Source organism: Triturus cristatus, chromosome 4_2 (genome assembly GCF_964204655.1).
Source record: "Triturus cristatus chromosome 4_2, aTriCri1.1, whole genome shotgun sequence".
Taxonomy (NCBI): domain Eukaryota; kingdom Metazoa; phylum Chordata; class Amphibia; order Caudata; family Salamandridae; genus Triturus; species Triturus cristatus.
The window spans coordinates 940,004,805-940,023,933 of record NC_140586.1 but is presented as its reverse complement, the minus strand read 5'-3'; the positions used below and the strand labels follow the sequence as shown (position 1 = coordinate 940,023,933).

Here is a 19,129-nt window from a genome sequence, read left to right as displayed (position 1 = left end):
GATTGTTTGAGGGGTGAGATTAGGAGGAATTCTATTTTTAGAGCATTTAGCTTCAGGTGGTTACATGTCAGCCAGCTTTGTGTTTCCAGCAGGACTGAGTTTAGGGACTCAATGTCCTCGGGGGAGGCGATCTTCAGGTATAGTTGGTTATCATCCGCAATAATAGTGAATGCTGGATGATTTCAGAATTTCTGTCAGAGGCTCCATGAACAGGTTAAAGAGTGCTGAGCCCTGGGGTACCCCCAGAGTGACCGGTGCAGTATGGGACAGGATTGGTTCACCTTGAAGCTTTGGGATCTGTTCTGAAGGATCAAAGAGAACCAGTTTAGAACAGGCCCAGACAGCCCCATCCTGTGTTTGACAGTATCGAATGCTGACGAAAGGTCAAAAAGAATCAATAGGCACGACTCATTATTGTCCAACATTCTTAGCGTATCATTGACAATGTGCGTTAGCGCAGACACTGTACTATGGCCCGGGCTGAATCCAGATTGGCATTGGTCCAGTAGTTGGAAACGGTCGATGTGGTTACAGAGTTGGGCGAGCACACACTTCTCCAGGAGCTTTGCTAAGGTGGGGATGTTAGAGATTGGGCGAAAGTTATGTAGGTCCAAGGGATCAGCAGATGGTTTCTTTAGAATCGGGGTAACTTGACGGGATTTTAGGCAATCCGGAATAGCACCTTGGGGAAGTGATGCATTGACGATCGTAGTCCAAAGTGTTAGTAAGGATCTAACTTCCGGGAAAAGGTTCAATAGCAGAGGGGCATTGGAGTGGGTGGAAGGTTTCAAAGTCAACAGCATTTTGCGTATAGTGCACTTATCCAAGGTTTGGAACAGACTCCAGGATGCATTGTTTTTGGGGTGGTCGGGCAGCGATGTCCCACCCTGGGGGACAGAGGGTGTTCAGTGGACTGATCGACAGCCGATCAAGGGCAGAACGTAATTCAGTTTCAATCTTAATAGTCTTATCCGTGAAGAAATCGGCGAATCCTTCACAGTTCGGCAATGTCCCTTGACCCAGTGACGAGAGATTAGGATGACTGTTAGCTTGGGATTTGTTGAGTTCAAACAGTTTTTTTGTACGTTTTTTTGCTTGCTCTAGTTGAGTTCTGAAAAAGGTGGCCTTCAAGCATCTGATGTGTTTATTTTATATGCTTCTTAGGGATCTCAAATGGTCTAGATGATCCAGGGAGGGATGGGATCTCCACAACCTTTCCGCAAGTCTTACATTTCTTCTTTCGGAATTAAGACTACCATTGAACCACGGTTTGGAGAGTTTAGAGGACATTCTTTTAAGCTGTAGTAGTGCAACAGAGTCTAGTACCTTAAGCATTGAGTGGTTATCGTGGGCCGTAAGGTCGTGGACATCCGACATGTTCAAGGGAGGGGGTAGGGTGTTATCGCAGAGAGCAGTCAGATCTTGTGAGTTGATGTTCCGTAGACATCTTTTCAAATGTTTTGGGTTCTTAGGCTAGGCTCTATTAGCTCTTCCGATTCCAGGATGAGGAAGGTGATGCAATAATGATCTGTACAATCACACAGGAGGATCGACTCCAGGAGGATGGAGTTGGGCTTACCAATGACAAGATCTAAGGTAGCTCCTTTGATGTGAGTGGGACTGTCACAGATTTGGATTAGGTTGAGGACTAGTAGGAAGGATTTAAGGCTATTGACCACCATATCATTTACATCGTTCCAGTGGAGGTTGAACTCTCGCAGGAAGATCTGAGTGCCAAGGAAATCAGTGTTGTCCGTGATAATGTCCATGATCTGTTCTGTGAATGGAAGGTTGTCGCGAGGGGGGTGGTAAAATGTGTGCAGTTTGCATGAGTGATTGTTGCAACCAGTCACTTCAATGCATAGGTAGTCACAGGACAGCAGGAGGTCGGCATGTACTGCTTTCACTCTTGGATTGCTACGATGTAAACGTGCAATGCCTCCACCTTGACCACTAGTTCTGTTCAACCTAATGATATCAACGTTGGGAGGCATTAACATGTCCAGGATGGGAGCAGCTGAGTCATTTAGCCAGGTTTCCATCAGCATTACAAGGTCAAGATCCTGGGCGAAAATGAGATCGGCAATGTCCCCAGCATGTTTAACTGCCGATTTACAGTTTAGGAGCGCACATTTGAGTCTTATGTTGGTGTCCGCAGGAGCAGGTAGAGTGGTGGTGACTCTCATGAGGTTGTTCTCATTCACAGTTCTGGTGACTAGGTTCCCTAAAGGGGTCTGTGGGGATGGATTCAATGTGTTGCAAGTTCGGTGTGGTGGAGGGATGTGCCGGATCAAATGAAAGTTGGAGAGAATGAATATCTCTATCAGACATGGAGGCTCTACAACTGGAGGGGCGAGAAGGGTCGTTAGGGTGCTGAGTGGAGGCCCAACTATAGGGTGTGTGGGTGAAGTGGGATGGTGACCGCCGAGTATCGTGGGAGGAAGGGAGCCCGGTGCACCCGCTAGCTGGAGCGGACATAGATGGTAATTGTTCATAGTGGGACAGCTAAGTCTAGAGTTAGCTGACATTTCCTTTGTGATATGTAATAAGCTGCGAACCTCTGCCTTAAGTTGTTGTAGGCAGAGTGCTATCTTGTTGAGTCGACCTTCCAATGATGTGTGTGAATGGGACTGGGAGGCTAGATTCAGGAGACCCTGCAGCGTTAGAGAGCTCGTGGGGCGGGATATAGAAGGGGAGGTGGCGAATGGATGTTCGCCGAGGGAAGGGATTCACAGGAATGGTGCCAAGTGCTCGGAGGGATGGGAAGGATAGGGGAGATGGGTCGGAGGGATAGAGATCGCTAAAGACCTGTGGGAGCAGGACAGGATTGCGGGTTGGGCTGGGGGAAGGGATCCTGGGGGGAATCGGGATAGTGCTGTGAGCAGTGGAGCTAGGGGAGTTAGCGCTAGCTAACAGAAGGAGGGGGTAGGCGATAGCCAAGCGTGATGACTGTGCTGTCGCGGCTCGTTAATAACGGGCAGTGAGGGGGAATTGTTATTATGAATTAAGGTAGCTAGAATGGGGCCCATCAGAGCAGATGTAGGGTCGGAGGATGGTGGTGGAGAGGTAGGAGATAGACTTTGCGAAGACTTGGGGGGCCGCTGTGGGGGGGCAGCCCCTCCGAAGGTGGCGGAATTGAAGTGAGCCACTTTATCCAAGATGGTGGGGAAAAAGATGTCAAATATCACTAGATTGCGATCTGAGGCTTGTATAAGGATGGTTCTGTTCTTGTAAAGGGAGATGATGGCTTCAGCACTGTAAGCCGAGAAGGGTGCAACCATCAATCTTAGGCCATGTGGAGTCTTCAGGGAAGTGGAGATCTTGAGCCGAGAGTATATGGCCTTCCGCCATTGAGCATGACGTTTAGTGTAAAAGATGAGATCCTTTATGGTAGCACCCTTTCTGATGGAGAAGAAGGAGTCTGAGATGAGGGTTACTGGATGGGCTTTAAGTAGTTTGTTTTTGAAGTTTTTTTGCAGCATTTTTTGATAGGTTAGGGGGATATATGATTCGGAAAGCATTATGGCCAGCCGGCTCCAGGTTGGCAGAGGTGAGGTTCGAAGGTTTAGGATCCATACCCGCCCACGACTTGTCTCCGAACAAAGGAGGTGTAGTTAGGCCTAGGAGTCAGGACAAGGGTCTGCTCCGACCATAGGAGGCGGATAGGAAGATCAGGCAGGGTTTTCACGCATTACCTTCGAGGGAAATAGCCACCTCAAACTATGTGGTATTGGGGCAAACTAACCGCTCAAGCAAGGCCACCCTCTATGGAGAATTATATTTGAATACAGTAGGGAGTGAGAGCAGGGCATTTCGTGCACGTCCTTGACGGACAGTTCAGAGGCCAAGAGTGATCGATAACCTGGGTAATCCACATATAAGGGTGTAATTATCCTATTAGCTTAAGGGAATGCCTTAACAGTAGAGCATATATAGTGTTAAAACATAGAACACATGTACCAGGTGCGTGGGATATGGGTGAAATGACCACTCCAAGATGGCCACCGTAAGCAAAGAGTGGAGCAGGCCTATTTCATTTTCCATGGCCAGCAGAGCATAGAGACCAGGGAAGGGAGAACCTCTCTTCAGTTTCAGTTTCAGTATAAGGATGGGTGCCCCACAACAACAAAAACAAAATGGGTGCCCAACAGCAACAACAGAGATAACAAAATGGGTGCCCTTCAATGAACAAGTCTGAAGCTCATGGCCCTCGCAGTAAGAGAGCTGGAATTCCCTGGGGAGGATGGCACCACCATTCCGATTGAATTGAGTAAAGCCTATAATGTTATGTGACCTGAATACATTCAAGGCTGTAAAGCAGCAGTAGGGGGTGTTGAGTCGGGATCGGCGCTCGGGGGCAGAGTTGGTCCGCCCAGCCAAGACCTAGTCCCTATGGGGCGATGAAGTCAGGGCTGGTCATTGAGGCGGCACGGCAGTTTTGATGCTTTTGGGCCCACAAGGAACCCATTGTGAGTGTTTGAATGAGTCAGGTGGGGCAAGGGCACACCCGTACTGTTTTGCTGAATCATGTGGGTGGAGGCGGTCAGGCCCTTCCGAGCGATGGAGAGGGAGCTCCGTTGGATTGGGTACAGCAATTGCTTGGGCCCGGCCGGTAGCAGCTGGCGTGGTGAAGAGTCCTCGGGGGGGTGGACGGCAGAGGAAAGAGGACATGGGAGGTTGGCCACCTCAACGAGGCATCTGCAAATCACGTCCGAGGGATCTCACAAGATCGGGAACCTCCAAAGTACCTCTTCAATGTACCTCCACTCTGCGGTATGGCGGTCTCCGGCAGGTCGGCAAAAATCATCATGTCTCCAGAAGTGAAGTGGGGCCCAACAATAGAGCCTCAAGACCGATTGCGGAGGGCGCCCGGCGAGGAAGGCGTCTCCTTGGCCCGATCCACGTTTTGGGGCCTACTGTTGTGGGAGGCAGCAATCCAGGCTGAGAAAGCAATGGGCCTCCGAAGCGAGAGGGTCCTCGTGAGACTCCGGCAAGATAACGAGGGCATCTCCGCTGTAAGGTGGACCCCGGCAGGTCGGCCGAGTTCAACACGACGATCGGGACCAGACCCAGCTTAGCCTCCAGTCCGATGGCAGAGGGGACCGCGTGAGGAAGGTGTTTCCGGTGGCCGATCGACTCCCTAGTCCCATTGTCGTTGGGGATGTCGATTCTTGCTTGCCAAAGAGAGAGAGCAGCCATCCCTGCAGATGCAGCCCACTAGCGCAGGATCAGGTGTCAGGAGGTCCGAGATCGTCGCAGAGAGACTGGTGACAGGGGTCATATCTTCTATCCTCCGTACTGTGAGTCTGGCCTCCTGCTGCTGACCGAAACTCCGGCAGGGGAGGCCTGGACAATAGGTTTCCTGTGATCAGCACGTCTCGCCACAAGTTGGCAATTGTGTCAGAAAAATCTACTACCACTTGCATGTAGCTCAAATAACGCCCAAGGATTAGATTCACCTGTGGTAAGTTTGGAAAGGCAGTGAAGGTGATAAAAAAACAAAGTGGCCATCTTGGCGTCGTAATGCGAGAATAAAAACCTCCATAATGGATCAAAAGCATGAATCTAACTCATTTCAATTGACTGGTGTAACTCATATGTTTATACCAGATCCCCATGCAAAGCACTACACTGTTTCCTTGTGTATGAGAACCGTTCCACAAGACAACGTGGACACGATAAATTCCTAAATGCAAAATAGAGATATCCGAACGCGGGTATGGCAGCCATCTTAGAATGATGTAAAACCGAAACGACCAGATCCAACAAGTCAAAACTCTTCCAGTACCGTACAGGTGGCCATGTTTAAGTGATGCAAATATACAACTGCAATAAGAACACCCAATTCATTATTTCCAACTATTTATGTTTGTGTTTTGTAGCCCTGAAGAAGTTCTTTTGGACAAAACGCTTGGCTTCAGCAATATTGAAAAACAAAATACGTGTTTTAAATGAAAAAATCATGAGTAAAGAATTTATTGAACCAAGAAAACAATTCTTGGAGTCTGGGCATCATATTGCTTAAAAGAAAAAGATATGCTGTTCCTAAAGGGGAGTAGATCAGAGAAAAGGAGCCACTCACTCACTCTGGCGGGTGTCATACTTGATCATCGGGCTTGCTCCTCGTCTGGCTGGCGCTGCAGTGCCTAACGAGCACCCTCAAGGGGGCTCTTTATCAGAGCTCTTTTTCGAAAGCTGTGATGTGAACTTCAAGTTAAAGCCCCTTTATGTAGATTGAGGAAACGTAGGTGTCTATGCAGTGATTAGTGACTTAAAAAAAGCTAGGCAAGTCTCAAATAAAATTTTCATAAATGAGTATGCCTCACTTATTAAAAACGTGATGTCACCAGTGGGGTCAAGGATCCCTGGTGACTTATAAGGTCAACAGGTTTCATGCCGTCAATTAGTCAAGATGTGTTCTAGGGCAATTGTTTAGGACCGTTACATTTATAACTAATCTACACAGTGTCTGGGACCAAGCATGCAACATGTAGAGTTCAAACACTTAGTACCTTATAATCGTACCTGCAGAATGTAAAATCACTGATCTGAGGGAGGAGGATATGAAAAGAAATCATAAAATAGTGCCATACAGAGCAGTCTTGTATAGTATGTATAGAGGCATGCAATACTAGCATGCATGTATTAGTGATTTGAAACATGTAGTGATAGAAACCAAGTTGGACAAACATGTGACACATACATAATAACATAAAGGTGGTGGTTTCATACACTGTGGTCAAAAGAGGGAAAACACTCGCCCAATGATGGTGATGTCATCACCTCCTCAAGAGAAACACATTTTTTGCGTGCTGTTGGGAAGTACAATTTTAATTTCAATTTTGTAAGTGAGGCCGGGGGTGGAATAATAACCTCCGTTCACATGGTGGAAAGCCAAGAATCCAGTACTCACACGATCCATTGGAGAACTTCACCAACGACCTACCCCTTCTTGTGTGCCTTGGGAGTGAGGACTTGGAGGTGGTTGTTTGGTTTATAAACCCTCCATCCGGCCCTAATTGGTGACAGGTGGTTCGTATGAAGTGGTTGATTGCGGATCAAAGATCAGCAGTGATGGGCTGGGGATCATGGGCGCCATCTTGTAGTGGGTTAGGAGCCCATGTATAACATGGATTATTGATAGCAATTAATGTGATAGGATTGAAAATCATTGGAGCGCTCCCATTAAATGTGGACGTGTATGCGCAATAAAGACCGGGAGTTCCAACTCCATTATGAAGCCCATGCCTGTCTTCCAGAGCGTTTCTTGGGGCGGAGTTTCTGCCCTCTATTGTCTGGCAATGTCACGTTTTGCTAATGTGAGGCCTAAAAAAAAAGGTGTTTTTTATATCTGTTTCCGCGTATGCTATTTGTGTGGTCTCGGTAAGTCCCATGCCAATACCTCTGTTAGGCAATTTAACACACCTCGCCAGAAACGATCTAGGTTGGACATGACCAGATTGTGTGTTAGAAGGTGCCTTCGTCCGAGTGACACCGGAGGCAGAGTGGAGAAGCAATCAAACCCGCAGTCCAAAGTCTATGTCTGGTATAATATACCCTGTGTAAGTATTTGAAATGGATGAGACGGAGTCGGGTAGGAATTGCTGCTTCTCGTGGTGATTGAAGTGCCTTTGCCCAATCAACATCATCGATCGATCCCACAACAGTGTCTATTGTAACTCTTGAGGTATCTACGGTCATGGGACTGTTTGTAACTAGGGTTTGATCCACCATCAGAAGTTTACCTTCTAGTGGGCTGAATTCTGGTAGATTAGTTAGATCCTTATCGTATAGATGGAGGGCATGCCGTAGTTGTAGGAATTTATTAAAAAGAATATGGGACATGGAGAGGTCTTTTTGGAGGTCCACAAGGATTTAAGGACGGTCCCCCTCATGACTTCGCCCAGGGCTGATATTCCGATTCGATCCCAGCTGCAGAATCACTGGAGGTCCACAACTTGTGGGAGCAGGCGATTTCGCCACAGCGGCGTTTCTTGTGTTAAGCGGCCTCACCCACCAATTCGATGGAGGGTCTGTTGCCAAGTCATGATCACCACTCTTGTTGCAGGGGGGAGTTCTTTTGGATTGGCCCTGCTATAAAGGAATGAATGTACAGAGGGCTGCTGCATGGTAGGATTGTATATCTGTGGCAGCGATGCCACCACTGTATGTGGATTGTATGCAGGTACGTAGGGCCACTCCGGCAGTGCAACTCTCCACTGATCATGCCTTGAATGAACAGATATCTGCCCAGCGTATCAGCCCATGTACGAGTAAGTGTAAATCATAGTCTGCGGTGGATCAAGATAGTCACTCCTCTGGAGCCCCTCATGAAGTCCCCAGATTGAAAGGTGTGTATGAAGCTAAAGCGGGCCAGGCATGGGGCCTTGGTCCCCATCAAGTGTGTTTCCTGTAATAGCAATATGTCCACCCCTAAGGGTTTCGCATGCCTAAGGACAGCCCCGCATTTGATCTTGTCAAGCAGGCCTTTAATATTCCAAGTGACCACCTTAATTTCTCCCATTGGATTTGAATTGTTTAGATGTGTTGTCATGGTGTTCAGCAAGAACGATTATGAGGTGTGTGACACGTACACCAGGAGAAGATAATACATTTCGGGCACTTTCGATCTCTAAGTCTAACAACATTAATAACTGTAACTCCCAATTCCCTCCCTCTCTCTCCCTAATACCTCAAAGAACAATGAAGTATCTGTCGCGGAGTGTAAACAGTTCCCACCCCAACGTGGGGTAAAATCTGAAACAGTCCAATGGTTCCCTGAAGATCCCATCCCTAGCGAATGTCTCTGGGATCTGAGATGACTAGTTTAGGTAGGGTAGCCCATATTGGTGCTGGTGAGAGAATAAATTGATCGAGATTTCTCACCAGTGATGACCATGTGATCTGGGGTGCCAAAATGTTGAGGTTCCTGAGTCAGTTGTCTAGTATCTCAGCTTGTTTGTCACCTCGGGAGCGGGAATGTCAGGATGATCTCGATCAATGCCTTTGTTTTTGTAGAGAGTGTTTTTTGTTTTGGGCGAGAGCCCTACAGCTCCGTGGTGAAAGGGAGTGGTGGTAGTATTGTGTCTGGTAAGGTCAGAAGGGTTTGTGAAGGTAAGCACCTTATCCAGTGGGGAGAAGGGATACTGAGAGAGTTCAACAGCAGTGGTAGTAATCCAATCTGCTGTTGAGCAGCGAGTGAATCAGTGCATTAGTGGATTGGAATAGCAGACGTGGATATATATTATTAATCAATGTGTTACTTGGTGTCATCCTGCGGGGGCGGAGATAGTAATGAGCGCTGTTCTATGCGGTGAATGGTTGAGAAGCGCTCCTCAGTTCCTATCAGAAGAGGAGGACAAGGTACAAGGAGGGACCAGGAAAGAGTTACATGAGGTGATGGTAGCAGAAGAGGAGGTCAAGGTACGAGGAGGGACCAGGAAAGAGTTACCTGAGGTGATGGTAGCAGAAGAGGAGGACAAGGTACGAGGAGGGACCAGGAAAGAGTTACATGAGGAGATGGTAGCAGAAGAGGAGAAGAAGGTATGTGGAGGGACCAGGAAAGAGTCAGATGAGGTGATGGTAGCAGAAGAGGAGGACAAGGTATGAGGAGGGACCAGGAAAGAGTCAGATGAGGTGATTGTAGCAGAAGAGGAGGTAACTTGACCCCCCCCACCTCCCACCTTCCACCAAAGTGGGTAGTGCCAGGCCCTTCTGGGGGCCTTTCTGGAGAGTGGGAACACCACATATATGCACCATGTGATGCGGCGCCCAGAATAGGATCCTAGCTTCTCTAAAATCTCCAACGCCCTGGGAAAAGAGCGATCTATGTCCTCGAAATAGAGTTGGACATCCACGTAAAGCAACACAACTACTTCCCATCCCGTGTCCCATCTGACTCCCCTCAGAAGTGTATCTTTTCTGTTCCATTTCACCAGGGGTTCTATTGCCTTTACACAAAAGTAAGAGGGACAGTGGGCTTTCTTTACAGGTGACCCTACCCAGGCCGAACTCGTCTGAATACACCCCGTTCACTTTGACCTGGCTGTCGCAGCAGTGTAAAGCAGTGTCACCCACACCAAAAACGTCATCCGAAACCTATCTTACCCAGTATCGCCACTAGGTAGGGTCACTTCATAAAGTCGAATGCCTTTCTGGCATTGAACAAGAGTGTATCTACTATTTGAATTAAGTGATTGGCAAGTACTTCGGCTAAGATCTTGGTTTCCACATTTAACAACGAGATTGGTGTATATTAGGCACAGTCCTCTACCGGCTTGCCCTTCTTGTGAATCATCACTATCGTTGCCAGCTGCAAGTCCCTTGGGAGATGATTGCCCCGCCTCAGCCTGAAGTAAAGTGCCCGTAATGGGCCAGTGACCCGCACTAAACACATTTGAAGAACTTGGGTGGAAAGCCATTCGGGCCCAGAGATCTACCTCCCTTCAACTGTCACTGCTTCTGCTTTTTCTGACTCCATGATCTCTGCCTCCAGAGCCCGACTTCTCTCTGGTCCTAGTCGTAGTGTTGGGATGCAGGCTATAATCTGCTCCAATTCGACATGCTCGACACCAAGTTTTATTGTTTGTATAGTCTTCAGGTACTCGGCGAACGCCAATGCAGTTTCTTTGGGATTTCTACAATCTGCCCTATCCCAGCCCAAAAGGGCAAAAATACACCTTTCCCCCTTTTTCCATTTTGCTATTTATGCTACAAGCTTCCCTGCCTTGTTACCCACGATTTGAATTTAGCACTGGTGCACGCATGTCACAGAGGTCAAAACTGAATTTCAGAGAGGGGTCATGTCCCCCATTAGCCAAACTTCAAACTTGTGGCTTGGTGGCACAATCGACTCGGCAGTGATTGGCTACAGAATTGAATTGTTGCAGACCAGTATTATTTTGTCTGGAACAGGAGGCATTGGTACAGTGCAGAGTGCCATATATTACTCCATTTACGGCTGACTAACACCTGAGCAGATGAATCACCCCTCACAAACATAAAGCGCCACCAAGAAATGCACCGCAGCCTCTCCCAGGACTTCCAAAAAACTGAAATGGCCACGGTGGAGCAACAAAGGGGAGAGAGAAGGCAAAGAGTGACTCAGAAGGAGGCAAAGAGCGATGCGGAAGGAGGCAGAGAGCGGTGAGGGAGGGAGCAACCAGCAATGCAGTGCAAGAAGGCGGGGCCACTACGAAAAGGAGAGACTGACTACAAACACATGCACTCGTATGGAATGCTAGGAAGAAAGTAAAGAATGATAGCTTGGGAAGCGCATTGCCAATGGAAGGACATTGGCCACACGGACAGGAAGCTGTGCAAGAGCCTTGCTCCATGGAATGGACAAACACTCGACTCAGAAGAGAAAGTAGGAGGGGCTGCCGAATCATAAACAATGAAACATGAGTCGTAGGGAATCCAGCCAGTGGCAAGTAATGGGCGGGCTCTAAGCTCTTTTGAAGCTTTTTTACAAGAGATTTTGAAAGCACTGCGCAGGTAAAACCTAAAAAAGAAGATGATGTCCTGAAGTAAGGTGGTGCAGAGCGACTATAGGGGACAACCTACAACTGAACATAGAGACCCCAAGAGGAAAAGTTGCCATTGGGGATCTCTCAGTGTCCCAGTCTACTGAGAAAGAGCAGTCAGCGATTGTATCATTGAACAATAGTTCCCTAAAAGTCAATGGTTTGGAAGGGTGAAGGTAATATAGGGCGAACTAGAGTGTTGAGTGCTGCAAGCAGATACAGAAGACCAAGACACATGTTACGTGGTTATGGTGAGCAGAACTATTAGCTGTAATGACTTGGGAGGGTGCTGTTTTAAATGATTGAAGGGGAGTGAAGCAAGGCTAACCAGTGGAGTAAGGTGTTAGAAGAGACATATGTAGTGAGTCAAGTACGCCTTCTAATATCCTAAAATCAAATGATAATTAGAGACGGTGAAGCATCAGCAGTAAGATTTTCACTAGGGATAATATGGCAGCAGGTTTGAAGCAGTGGGTAGGTATTAGTTAAGCAAGAGAGATTTAATAGAGTTTCAGCAGAGAAATATATCCAAAGGTGTATAATATTCATGACCATGAAGGAGTCAGATGGTGTGCTTGATGGATTGGCTGATTTGAGAAATGCGGAGTTCTATAGGTGAAAAAAGCAGGAAAGGAGAGAGAGCAGCAAATAGATAAAAAGGAGAAGAGGGGCAGTAAGTGAAGTAGCAGGGTGTTCCCAGTAATTGCGATCTTAGAGGAAAGTATGACAGAAGGTCTGTGGCAGAGCGTGGAGTGAACGATGAGTGGGCTTAGTGGGTAGATTACGTTGGATGAAGGATGTGGCTGGGACCGCAGTGATCAGATGATATTTTGAAAGTAAGTGTACTTGGCATTGGCAGCAGCTGGAAAGTGTGTGCTTAGCGCATTTATGTTGGTACCAAGATTCTTTTGTTTCATTTGTAGGGAGGCCAATAGAATACATCTAGACTATTATCGTGGTTTGGGGTAGGCCATCTTAATTTGCTGCGAGTGCAGGAACCTACAGATGTTTCTGTTTCCACGCTGGCATGTGCAGGTTATCAGCCCAATTGCTTCTGTTTACTGAAAATGTCAACTGCAGATCTAAATCTCTTTTTGATTGGTCCATCCCATATGGTAGGTCACATCTTTTAATCCTCTCTTTTACCCAGTTAAGTTGGTCTGTAACATCCTAACCAGTTCCGCACGGACACTTTCTTTATCAGCTCCACTCTATTTTAAGGTCGAGGCTTGGCAGCTCTTGTGCTGTCTTTTCGAGACATATTGTGTATACTTTGTGGGCTTACAGCCCTGCCATTGCTTTTCATTTGTTTCTTTCAGTATTCTCTAAAAAACCTTGCTTCCAAGTGGTTAATCTGTCCTATTTGTCCCTCCTTTTCATATGTTGTTTTCTCCCATGGGGCACCACCCCATTACTTGTAGGCTTCCACTTGTCCCATTTTGGCAACTGCATTAGGGACTGCTTTTTCCTTTGTCTATGAGCAGTCTTACGAGTGCTTGATATTTTCAGTCTCTCCGAGTTCCGTTTCTGTAAACCGGGATGCAAATCATATTCTTATCTCGTTGCATTTGCTGTGTATTTAAAGACCGAGGTCAAATGTCAGATGCTGTTTACAGGGCGCCTCCCCGCTGCCGCTTTCAAACACCAGAGCTACTCCCGCCGCCTCTTAAGTGCTGTGCGCTCCACCTGCCGGGATGGTACACTGGAAACTGCAGGTATGCATATTGATTTAAATATATTTGACAGTGGGAAGAGGTTTTGTGAATTTTAACACCAGCTCTCTGAAACTGTATTTCGACGCCGTAAATGTCTCAATTCGTGCAAGCTAATACTGCGCACAGCACTGTCAATATATGCTCAGTCTAAATAGTGTTTCACATGAAAGCGTAACACTGTACTCAAACTCAGCTCCTTAATAGTAGCAGCTGGACATGCTGCAGGGGGCTGTGTTGATTCACCTTTGCCACTTTCTTAGTCCACAGACTTGTTAAGAAGCACTACATCCACCAGCGTACAGCCATGCACGGGGTGAACGCCTTCAACCAGGAGTTGAGGCTGCCAGGAGCTCTACCGGCAGGCACGTGAGGAGGGAGGAATGTGCCCATATCTTGTGGGGGGAACCCATTGGCAGAAACCCAGTTATGCCCTGGTATAAACTCTTCTAACCCACTTCATCTAGGATATATGGTATTGTGGTTTCAGGCTTTGCTAGGCTCTGCCCTACTGAGTAAAGTATAGGCCTCATTTTTATTCCGTGTCGTGCTTGGCAGAGAGTTTGTGCTTCCTGACATCTTCTGCAACATTCCCCCTCCTTCACCATCATTCCTTGCTGTTAAACCCCCCTCCATACCCATGCAGAAAGATTGACCCCCTGGAGCATGAAATAAACCTGTTTCCTTGAAGTGGAAAGATAGTTTACAGGAGTCAGGACATAAAACAGCAAACCTTGCCTGTTCATAGCCTGTATTTTCCATTCTATATTGAAGTAAATATGTAATCCACTCATCGCGTGCCAGAAGGTACATGTGTGTGGCTAGTGTTAAATAGCACAAGACTAAATTGCATCAATTTCTCCTGTACTTGGAATCAAATCCGCTTCTCGCTCAGTATTCCATCAAGCTTTTTTATTTTCATATAAACGCTTTCGAAACCCACTGTTGCACAAGTGAATTCAGTCTGCCCCAGTGCATTTTAGGGGTTCTCCCTTCATCAAGAGGTGCATATGAGCAATCTATGTTGTATGCTGTGTGTTGAAAATAGTGAAACAAGGCGTAACTTGCAAATACAATCTAATCCTGCATACACATGAATTCATAGTTTACAACATGTCCTAAAAGCGCCCAACCTTATGTGTGTTTGTGTTCTACCGGGGTATTTTCAATAGTGAGAGTTACTTCTGATCGAAGAGAATCATCCTGATGTACTGCCTATATCACGTGACTTAGCTAAGGGTGCATAAATCCATTCATTTAAATCACTGCCCCTAGAGTGCCTAGTCCTGCTGCAGTGAGTACATCAAAACACACAAGATGATGGACTGCATTGAGACCCCTGTGGTCTACACAAAAACTCATTTCTCTCTTGCCATCTGTGGTGTGAGGTTTAGGTACCAGGACTACTGGACTAGCCCAAGGGCTAACTGAGGGTTCAATCATACCCAAATCCAACATCTTTTGGACTTCTGTCCTTATACAGTCCCTGACATGGTCAGGTTGCCTGTAGATCTTATTTTTAATAGGCAGACTGTCCCCAGTGTCCACTTCATGAGTGCACCAGGTGGTCTGACTTGGAGTCAGAGAAAACATAGTCTGAACTGGCTGAGAAGGTTTCTGCAGTCAGTTTGCTGCTGGGCAGTGAGGCTGCCTGCCAAGGCTACACCATCAACTGGCCCATCATCAGGGTTCTGAGAAAGCAGGTCAGGGAGTGGGTCACTCTCTTCCTCCTGTCCTTCATCAGTAGCCATGAGCAAGCCCATGTCTCCCCTGTCAACATATGGTTTAAGCCTGTTGACATGAAGTACCCTGTGGGGACTCCTAGGGATTCCAAGGTCTACCAAGTAGGTAACCTCCCCTTTCTGTTCAACAATTGTATGGGGGCCACTCCATTTCTCCTGGAGGGCTGCTGGGGCCACAGGCTCCAACACCCACACTTTCTGTCCTGGCTGGTAAACAGTCAGTACAGCCTTTTGGTCATGCCAGGCTTTTTGCAGTTCCTGGCTAGCCTCAAGGTGTTTGTTTGCCTTTTACGTATACTCAGCCATCCTGGAGCGGAGACCAAGTACATAGTCCACTATGTCTTGTTTTGGGGGCTTGAGAGGTAACTCCCATCCTTCCTTTACCAAACACAATGGACCCCTGACAGGGTGACCAAACAAAAGTTCAAAAGGGCTGTAACCAACCCCCTTTTGAGGCACCTCCCTGTATGCAAATAAAAGGCTGGGCAAGAGTAGGTCCCATTTTCGCCTAAGCTTTTCTGGGAGTCCTTTAATCATGCCCTTTAAGGTTTTGTTGAACCTTTCAACTAAACCATTGCATTGTGGGTGATAGGGTGTGATGAACTTGTAATTCACTCCACACTCCTTCCACATAGCAGTCAAGTAACTAGACATGAAGTTTGCATCCCTGTCAGATACTACCTCCTTAGGAAAGCCTACTCTTGAGAATACACTTAGGAGAGCTCTTGCCACCACAGGTGCTGTAGTGGTCCTTAGGGGAATTGCCTCTGGGTACCTGGTGGCATGATCCACCACCACCAGTATAAATCTGTGCCCAGATGCTGTTTGAGGATACATGGGACCAATAATGTCAATCCCAACCCTCTCAAAGGGAACCCCCACCACAGGTAGTGTTATCAGGGGGGCCTTTGTAGTGCCACCTGCTTTGCCACTGGCTTGGCAGATCACACAGGAGCGACAAACCTCCTTTGTGTCTTCAGATATGTGGGTCCAGTGAAAGTGAGGGACAATTCTGTCCCAAGTCTTGTTCTGGCCCAGGTGTCCTGCTAGGGGAATATCATGGGCTAGTGTAAATAGGAAGCCTCTAAACTTCAGAGGTATAACCAGCCTCCTGGATGCACCAGGCTTGGGGTCTCTACTCTCTGAGTAAAGGAGTCCATCATCCCAATAAACTTTAGGGGTGCCACTAGCATTACCAGCAGCCTCATCAGCAGCTTGCTTTCTGAGGGGTTCAAGAGTGGGCAGATGTTCTGCTCCTGGCTCAGATCAGACCTGGAAGAGCCCCCTGTCCCCAAGAACTCAATCTGGTCAGGTTCAAGCTCCTCTTGGACAGTTCCTTCTTCAGGCTAAAGATCATCTCCCTGAGGAGACTGATCTGTACTCTGAGTCAGGTGGGAAGGCTCTGCCTTAACCCTTCTGCTCCTCCTCTTGTGAGGCACCTGGTCCATTTTTCCAGAATCCAGGGCCTGTCCAGTTTTAGACATTTTAGCCTGTGACCTAGTCACAGCAAAGACATGCGCAGGGATCCCTAACATGTCTGCATGTGTCCTGAGCGCACTTCAGCCCAAGCTGAAGTCTCTAGATCATTGCCAAGCAAGCACTGTACTGGTGGGTCTGCACTTACCACAACCTTCTTAAGGCCAGTTACCCCTCCCCAGGAGAAGTTCACAACAGCCAGAGAATGGTATGTTCGGACATTGCTAGCATTGGTCACTTGGTACATTTCACCAAGTATAATCTGCCCATTATCCACAAGATCTTTTGTCAACATTGTGACACTTGCTCCTGTGTCCCTGAATGCCCAAACCTCTACTCCATTTATTAAAGGCTGTTGTCTGTATTTGCCCAGATTACTGGGACTCACAAAGGGGGACATATCCATGGCCCCATCACAGACAAGCACAGCTAGGCCAGAGTCCATCTCAGAACCCAGGGACAACCCTACCTCACCCTTATTCTGAACATTGCCACCACCTTTTGTAGCTGTACTAGGGGGAACAGTTGCCTTAGGGGCAATGGTGGCTGGAGTAGATTCTTTGGACATGGTGCAGTCACTGGTCCAGTGAGTTTTCTGTTTACAGATTGTGCACCAAGGTTTCTTTTGGCCTTTACCCTTGTTAGACTGTGACTCCACATTTGAAGAAGATTTTTGGGGCCCTTGAGAAGATGTCTGGTCCTTACCCTTGTCCCCACCCTTGTCAGAGTTCTTAGAATCCTGCTTGTTTGGGTCACCACCTTGGTTCTGTACCTTCTGCCTCACCCTGGTTCTGACCCATTTGTCTGCCTTCTTTCCCAATTCTTGGGGAGAGGTCAGATCAGACTCAACCAGGTACTGGTGCAACAGCTGATTTTGACAGTTATTAAGAATCTGCTCCCTCATTATCAGATTGTACAATCCTATGAAGACACACACTTTACTGCCCAATAACCAAACTTCCAGAGCCTAAGCAGCACAGTCAACAAAGTCAACCCAGTCTTGATTTTGTGCTTTTTGGGTATCTCTGAACTTTAACCTGTATTGCTCAGTGGTTAGGCCAAACCCATCTATTAGTACACTTTTCAAGACCTGGTAATCATCAGCATCTTCTTCTCTTAAAGTGAGGAGCTTATCTCTACCTTGGACTGCATAGGAGAGCCATAAGATTGCTGCCCACTGACCTTGAGGGACCTTCTGTACTTTACAGGCCCTCTCCAAGGCAGTTATCCATTTGTGGATGTCATCCCCACTGTGGTAGGGAGGGACAATCTTACTTAGGTTTCTATGGTCATAAGACCTCTCCCTATCTCTAGGGAAGTTGCTGCCACCAAGGGACTCTAGTCCCTCCTTTTTACTGGCTCTGTAGAGCTCTAGGGCTTCCCTATCTAGTGCCATCCGCTACTTTCTGAGGTTGAATTTTTCTTGCTCACACTTCAGCAGTCTCTCTCTCCTCTCCTGGGAGGTTTCCCTCCCTCCATGAGAAGAAACAGAGGTCCCTACAGATGAGGTAGACTGGACAGATCCCCTTGAGAGATATCTATCCCTACCAGCCCTACTTTCAATTCTTCCTGGAGGAACAACGAGGGGAGCATTGTTGTAATCCTCCTCATCCTCACCCAGGGGATCCGGGTTCACCAGATCCTGATCATTGTCATCAGTCTGGTCAACATTAGAGGTGGGGTCAGGGGAGTTTCAACCCCTAGGCCCACCCTCAGCTGCTTCCCCCACCCACTCTGCCTACCCCCCCAAGCCCACTAGGCCCTGGGAGATCATCCAGCTTGAGTATCTTTATGAGATGCTGGGTGGTTGGGCTTTTGCCTGTCTTCAGCTTCCTAATGAAACATAAGGCCCTAAGCTGTGCAAAAGAGAGATCCTCATATCTATAGGGGAGAAGCTCACTGGCTTCTGGCAGGGACCCACTAGTTCCTGGCTCATTAGACATTACTAATGCGGTGTGGTGTATTGCACTACCTACACTAGTGTGGCCTACTAAACTCTCTTGAGTTGTAGAAAGGGTGTGCAATCCCTTAACACACAACTCTAAGTTCAGTAGAACTTATTGAATACTAAACTTCATATTATATGTACCTAAGGTACCTTTAGTGGTTTTCAGTTGATCAATTCAATTGAGATTATCTGGTAAAACAATCGCAAGCTGGAATCCCACACGCTGCACACCAATGTGAGAAGTTGGCCTGATATATGCTGTCCACTAGGGACACCTTCTATCAGTCCAAACAACCCCTTATGGTGAATAGGTTAAAGACAACCTTTATTGAAAGCTATCCTAGTGGTAGCTATGGAGAGCAGCCTTCAGGCTAAGTCTTGAAGGAATGTAAAGCAGCTTGTTTTACCAGTCTATAATCTCTTGAATGACCAAATGAAAGGACAACCACACCAGGAATATATTTAAAATATATGTATTTAAGATGAAACACACCCCTCTAGTCTCTTTATGAGACTGGAGTTCGAAGTACTTAAGTTACAAGTTAATTATCAACAGTAATAGCACAAATACATGTTTGGGCCCTAGAGGCGTACCAAATCATATACCTATAAAGTGGTATAAGAACCATGACTGATCTAGAAACAAGGCCTAGAGCCTGTAGAATCGCTGTGACCCCAAGGAACCACCCAAGGTAGTGACACAGAGGACCCACGGAGGCCGTGTGC

The 19,129-nt window shown here is 47.3% G+C and overlaps 1 protein-coding gene across 1 annotated transcript in view; it reads left to right on the top strand.

Moving 5' to 3' along the window:
- Positions 1-19,129, top strand: part of LOC146838995 (uncharacterized) — a 101,942-nt gene that overhangs the window by 62,288 nt on the left and 20,525 nt on the right. Inside the window, exon 2 of the mRNA XM_085599997.1 lies at positions 13,142-13,240. The gene's annotated coding sequence lies outside the window, so the exon portion shown is untranslated. The remainder of the gene's footprint in view (positions 1-13,141; positions 13,241-19,129) is intronic.